Genomic DNA, 6,722 nt, shown 5'->3' with positions numbered 1-6,722 from the left:
TGATGTTTAGATGATCATAGGAATTATTTATAACCTATGTGGTAGTTTAATTCTTGATCATAATGTGTTTTAATGGAGTCCATAACTTGTCCTCAAGTTATGGAAAACCAAAAGTCACTTCAATTTAAAAACCATTAAAAGAACACAAGAGTTAGAAAAATGAAGAGTCTTCATTTTATTACTCTATTAAACTCATAAGTTACAAGAAATGAAAAGTTTTGAAAGTTTACAAAACTTGCCCTCAAGTTTCGGAACAAGTAAAGTCAAGTTAAAACTTTAGTTCCAACCCTTAGAATTTTAAAAGTTAAAATTCAACCCTTATACTTATATTATTATGATTTGATAATTATATATATATATATATATATATATATATATATATATATATATATATATATATATATATATATATATATATATATATATATATATATGTATAAGAGCAAAGTCGTCTTACCGCTAGTACGCCTCATTCACGAAGCCGGTCTATAAGGTGGGTATAAGGTTGTTGCCTATAAAATGGTAACTTAATGGGTGTCCACTCTCACCCACCGCTTGCTTGACCGGTGGAGGGTCGTTAGCCGAACGGGTAAGACAAGGACTTATAAATTCTCATTAAAAGTATGATGAATATTATAAAGTAACTAAATGTTTTATTAAATTCCCAATCTTAGTTACTTTAGGAAAAATGTGAATAAGGTGCTAATCCATGAAATTACACTTTACACTTTGTTTAAGTCGTTGGTGGAGCGTGTGTGATTAACCGGCACACTAACTTGGACTTAACAAGGTACGTAAAGGGTGACTTAAGGTTTATTATAGTATCGATGGAGCGTGTGTGGTTTACCGGCACATTGATTGAGTGATAAACTTTAAGGGTACCAAGTGATTTGCATGGTTACTTCACACCTCGTTTTGTGATCCTCGGCATCCCAGTCACAAAACTTGGAGGGCACACTCGAGATTGAAACATGCCTTTGAAAAGTTCATTGAATCTCAAAGAATCTAGGAATTTCTAAGAACCAATCAAAAACCTAATATTTAAATATTTCGGTTTTCGTGGTGGAAATTGGTGAATCGTCATTCACCTACCTTTCAAATATGTTATAGCTTAGATTACGGCATACCTATTCTAAGTTATAATATATTGTGATTGGATCCTAGCCTTAATATTACATTTGGGTGTTTTATTAAGGACTCTCTTAATATCTAAACTAATCTTGTTCTCTTCTTTTCAGATGTCTTCAAAAAATGCTGCTTCTGGCTCTAATCCTAATGGTTCCTTTACCCTTATGAACTTGTGTGGGAAAGTCACCTTTGATGGATCCAACTTCAATGAGTGGATCAGAAACATCAGGATGATTACCCGCTACGAGGACAAAGAATATGTCCTTGACAAGGAGCATAAGGAAATTGATGAGACCACTGCAACTCCTCAGGAGATCGCTGACTTTCGGGCACATGAAAGGGATGCTACGAAAGTGGCTTGCATCATGATGGCCACGATGACAACGGAACTCCAAAAGTCTTATGAGGATTTCTACCCTTATGAAATGCACCAAGATTTGATGGAAAGATACCATCAAAGTGCAAGACAAGAGAGGTATGAAATCATCTGCTCCATGATAACAACCATGATGAAGGACGGGGAATCCATCATGAGCCACATGCAGAAAATGCAAAGATATGTGGTTCGTTTGCTGAAGCTTAATGTGAAGTTCCCTGAGGATCTTGCAATAGATATCATTTTGCACCCCTTACCATCGTGCTATGATCAATTCCTCATGACATATCACATGAATAAGGAAGAGGTCACACTCAACAAACTTCAGGGACTTCTCAAGACCGCAGAATCAGGTCTTAAGGGGAAGTCGGTTGCTATCACTCCTACTCCAAACTCAACTCCGGTTTTGGCAATTGGGAAAAGTCGATGGAGGAAGAGAAAGAGATCCTCGAAGGGTACCAAGGCTCGGACCCTTGATGGCTCTTCTTCAAGTGGAACCAAGAAAGGTTTCATCACTCCTTCTTCTGACCCAAAAGAGGCTGAATGCTTCTATTGCCATGAAAAGTCTCATTGGAAGCGGAACTGCCCAAAGTACCAGCATGATGTGAAGGATGGGAAAGTCAAACCCAACCATGCAGGTATTTACACTATCATTTCTAATAACTCACCCCATTCTAAATCTTGGGTCCTTGATACCGGTTGTGGTATTCATATTTGTTGTGACTTGCAGGGACTAAGAAGAAGTGAGAATGTGGAGCAAGGAAGAATAAACTTGATCATGGGGAATAGGAAAGCTTCACCTGTCACCAAGATTGGAGTTTATACTTTATCGCTAAGTAGTGGGTTTAATTTAGATTTGAATAAATGTTGTTATTCGCCAGGAATGGCAAGAAATATTATTTCCTTTCATGCTTTGTACAAACAAGGGTTTACTTTTTCATTTAATAATGAAGTTGGTTCTATTGATGTTTTCTATAATAATGTTTTTTATTTTAAAGCATTACCTTGTGATGGTGTGTATGAAGTTGCATCTGTTGTAGATAACTTAGGAAATAATGTTTTGTGTATTGATTCTACTAATCATAATAACTTGGATAAAGCATCATTATGGCATTGTCGTCTTGGACATATAAGCAAGAAACGCATAGGCCAACTCCAAAAGGATGGAGTCTTGGAGTCGTTTGACCTAAAGTCAGATGATAGTTGCGAATCATGCTTACTTGGAAAAATGACAAAGTCACCCTTCACAGGCTCGTGGAGAGGGGTGAAGGTTTGTTGGACCTTGTACACACGGATGTGTGTGGACCATTCAAACATGCCACAAGGGATGCTAATCGTTATTATTTGACTTTTACTAATGATTACAGTAGATATGGATATGTCTACTTAATCAAGCATAAGTCAGAGACTTTCGAGAGGTTTAAGGAATTTAAACAGGAAGTCGAGAATCAATTGGGCAGGAACATTAAGATGCTTCGATCCGATTGAGGAGGTGAGTATCTTAGTTCAGAGTTCCTCGACTATCTTAGGGAATGTGGGATTGTCTCACAATTGACACCTCCCAGGACACCACAATTGAATGGTGTGGCTGAGAGGCGTAATCGAACCTTGTTGGATATGGTTCGTTCCATGATGAGTCGAGCTACGCTACCAATCTCATTCTGGGGGTATGCCTTAGAGACTGCCGCCCATATTCTTAATCTAGTCCCTACAAAGAAAGTTGCCAAAACTCCTCACGAGATGTGGACTGGTAAAGTACCTAAGCTAGACCACATCAAGATTTGGGGTTGCGAGGCTTTCGTGAGACGTGAGACTCATGATAAGCTCAAACCTCGAAGCGAGAGGTGTATTTTCATCGGCTACCCACAACAATCCTTTGGTTACCTCTTCTACAGACCTAGTGATAATGTGGTCTTTGTAGCAAGAAGAGGAGTTTTTCGAGAGAGAGAGAATTTATAAGCCAAGGAGACAGTGGGAGGCAAATTGATCTTGAAGAAATTCAAGAGTCAAGCGGTGAAGGAACTTCAAACACTAGCCCTCAACTTGAGGAGGAAACTCCTGTTGAGCCAGCTGATGTGCCTGTACCTCTTAGGCGTTCCACGAGAGTTAGGAATGCACCTGAGCATTATTATGGCTTCCATATTACTGCGGAAGGTGAGACACTTATTAGTGATGAGACACTAGTAGGTCTGGATGAACCTAACAGCTACACGGAAGCCATGGCAGGCCCTGAGGTTGCTAAATGGAAAGAGGCCATGGATAGCGAGATACAATCCAAGTATGACAATCAAGTTTGGAACTTGGTTGAGAATGTACCTGGTCGTAAGACTGTAGGGTGCAAATGGGTCTTCAAGAAGAAGACCGACATGGATGGTAATGTACACACTTATAAGGCTAGACTGGTTGCAAAGGGCTTCTCTCAAATTCCTGGAGTGGACTATGATGAGACCTTTTCTCCAGTAGCCAAGATTAAGTCTATTCGGGTTCTGTTGGCCATAGCTGCATTTCATGACTATGAAATTTGGCAAATGGATGTCAAAACCGCTTTCCTTAATGGAAAGTTGGCTGAAGATGTTTACATGAGTCAGCCAGAGGGTTTTGTCAGCAATGAGTACCCTAATAGAGTGTGTAAGCTTGAGAAATCCATTTATGGATTGAAGCAAGCACCTCGCAGGTAGAATCTTTGCTTTGATGAGAAAGTCAAGGAATTTGGCTTTTCAAGGAGTGAAGATGAATCTTGCGTCTATATCAAGGCTAGTGGGAGCATAGTCAGTTTTTTGGTACTGTATGTGGATGACATACTACTCATAGGAAATGATATCCCAACCCTACAGGAAGTAAAGTCCTGGCTTGGGAAGTGTTTCGCTATGAAGGACCTTGGTGAAGCTGCCTATATCCTAGGGATAAAGATTTTGAGAAATAGGAGTAAAAGACTAATTAGAATTAGTCAAAGTACCTACTTGGACAAAGTGTTGAAAAGATTCAACATGCATAACTCCAAGAAAGGTGAGTTACCCATTCAGTGTAACTCCAGGTTGAGTAAGTCACAAAGCCCTAGTACTGAGGCTGAGATAGCAGAAATGAGTCGACTTCCTTATGCTTCAGCTGTAGGATCGATCATGTATGCTATGACATGTACTCGACCTGATGTAGCCTTTGCTTTGAGCATGGTTAGCAGGTATCAGGAGAACCCTGGCAAGGAACACTGGACTGCGGTAAAGAATATCCTCAAGTACCTGCGAAGGACTAAGGACTGGGTCCTTACCTTCGGTGGGAGTGATGACTTGAGAGCTGTAGGGTATAGTGATGCTAGCTTCCAGACTGATAGGGATAATTTCCGCTCTCAGTCGGGCTGGGTCTTTACCTTAAACGGAGGAGCAATTTCTTGGAAGAGTTCCAAGCAGGAGATAGTGGCTGATTCCACTTGTGAATCAGAGTATATAGCAGCAAGCGAGGCAACAAAGGAGGCGATATGGCTAAAGAACTTCATCGGATACCTTGGAGTTGTACCAGCTATAAAAGAGCGAATGGAGATTTTCTGTGATAGCAATAGTGCGGTTGCCTTAGCCAAGGAACCAAGGGATCACGGGAGATCCAGACACATCGACAGAAAATACCATTTTATCAGACATCGAATCGAAGAAGGACTCCTCGTGGCGAAGAGGGTATCATCGGATGAGAACCCAACAGATCCCCTCACGAAGGGACTGAGTAGGGTTAAGCATCTCCAGCATGATCGGAGCATAGGGCTAAAGGATGATATAAGTTTTAGTAGTTAGATAAATTATGAAATTTGTAAAGTGTAATTGACATTTGATGATGAATAAAAGGTGTTTTATTTATGAGTAAAGTGTTGCTATCTCTTATCGATCGTTTACTATATTTCTTTTGCATGTTTTGACTTCCAGAATAATTATGTTTGGTATATCATATTATTCAAACCTCCACAGTCGGTCATATGTCGGAAGTAGGTATGAATCAAGACTGTCATGATTGGTTGCAGAGGTCCAAGGTGTTGGACATGGCTACAACAATCATGAGTGCTCATAAGTTCTGAGCATTGGACTCAACCCACGCTCACTGGAATCACTTCATGGAATTTTATCTCGAGTGATCGTGAGACGGTAATATCATATAAGTCTTCAAACCTAGAGATATGATTTGTTACTTACAAGTTGGTTATGCATTGCTTGTACGAAAACGCATTGGTAACTCGATGTTATAAAACGTGCCTTTGTGTGTAATTCAATGAGTGGTAAAACAAACATATGAGTCGAAGTTTATCTGTTCCTTCTTGGATTAGAAGATGATATCTGGGCCCCTCGATGATTTTGTTTTGACCTATGTACCGGGCCCGGTCAGAACTAAATTGATGTGTTCAGTTGAGTTCTATGTCAAACAAATCGGAAATCGGGAAACAAATGCTGGACAATAAGCAAGACAATGTTCCATGTATTTGTCCGGCTGATATCTAGAATAGAGGATTATATGATCACTTATCTAAATGGCGCGTTCTAGTTCAACAGAGTTTAAAGAGCTACGATTGCTGATCGGTTCCTGAAGTTATACTTGCAAATATAATTAGTAGACTTATCCAAGTGGGAGACTGTTGGATATAGTGTCTAAGCCCATAACTATATTTGGTATGTACTTGACCCGACCCGACATGGTCCATTTGGGTTGCACTTCACCCGAACAATTTATGGATAATATTTGAGAATAGTACAAGTTATGATTTATTAATATATTATGAGTTCTAATATATTAATATAAGATCATATTATTTAATTAGTAGTGATCTATAATTAATCTGGGATTAATTGAGTGATCAAAGATACTACTAATTAAATATGGGCTTCTATATTTATATAGTGTGGGCTTATGCTTATTTGGAATGGGCTAGGCTTGCATGGAAGAAGTCCATGGATACTCCATGGAGCTTTAACCCATGGATCTCATGGAAATGAAGAGACATGGGTATTAGGGTTTACATGGATGTAACCCTAATCCACCACACTATATAAAGGAGGTCTTGGCTCTTGAAATCATACTAGTTGACACTTGTTGAGGTGAGGGCCGATTTCAAGATACTAGTGACTCTTCTCTCAAAGTTCCAAGTTTGTGGTGATTTGTGATTTCCATTTGAGGCATCCACACTATTGGTGCTAGGCTCTAAAACTCCAAGGAATCAACTACAACTACAAGGTAAGTATTTCTA

This window comes from Lactuca sativa, chromosome 7 (genome assembly GCF_002870075.4).
Source record: "Lactuca sativa cultivar Salinas chromosome 7, Lsat_Salinas_v11, whole genome shotgun sequence".
NCBI classification, from domain to species: domain Eukaryota; kingdom Viridiplantae; phylum Streptophyta; class Magnoliopsida; order Asterales; family Asteraceae; genus Lactuca; species Lactuca sativa.
This window is presented reverse-complemented; position numbering follows the sequence as displayed.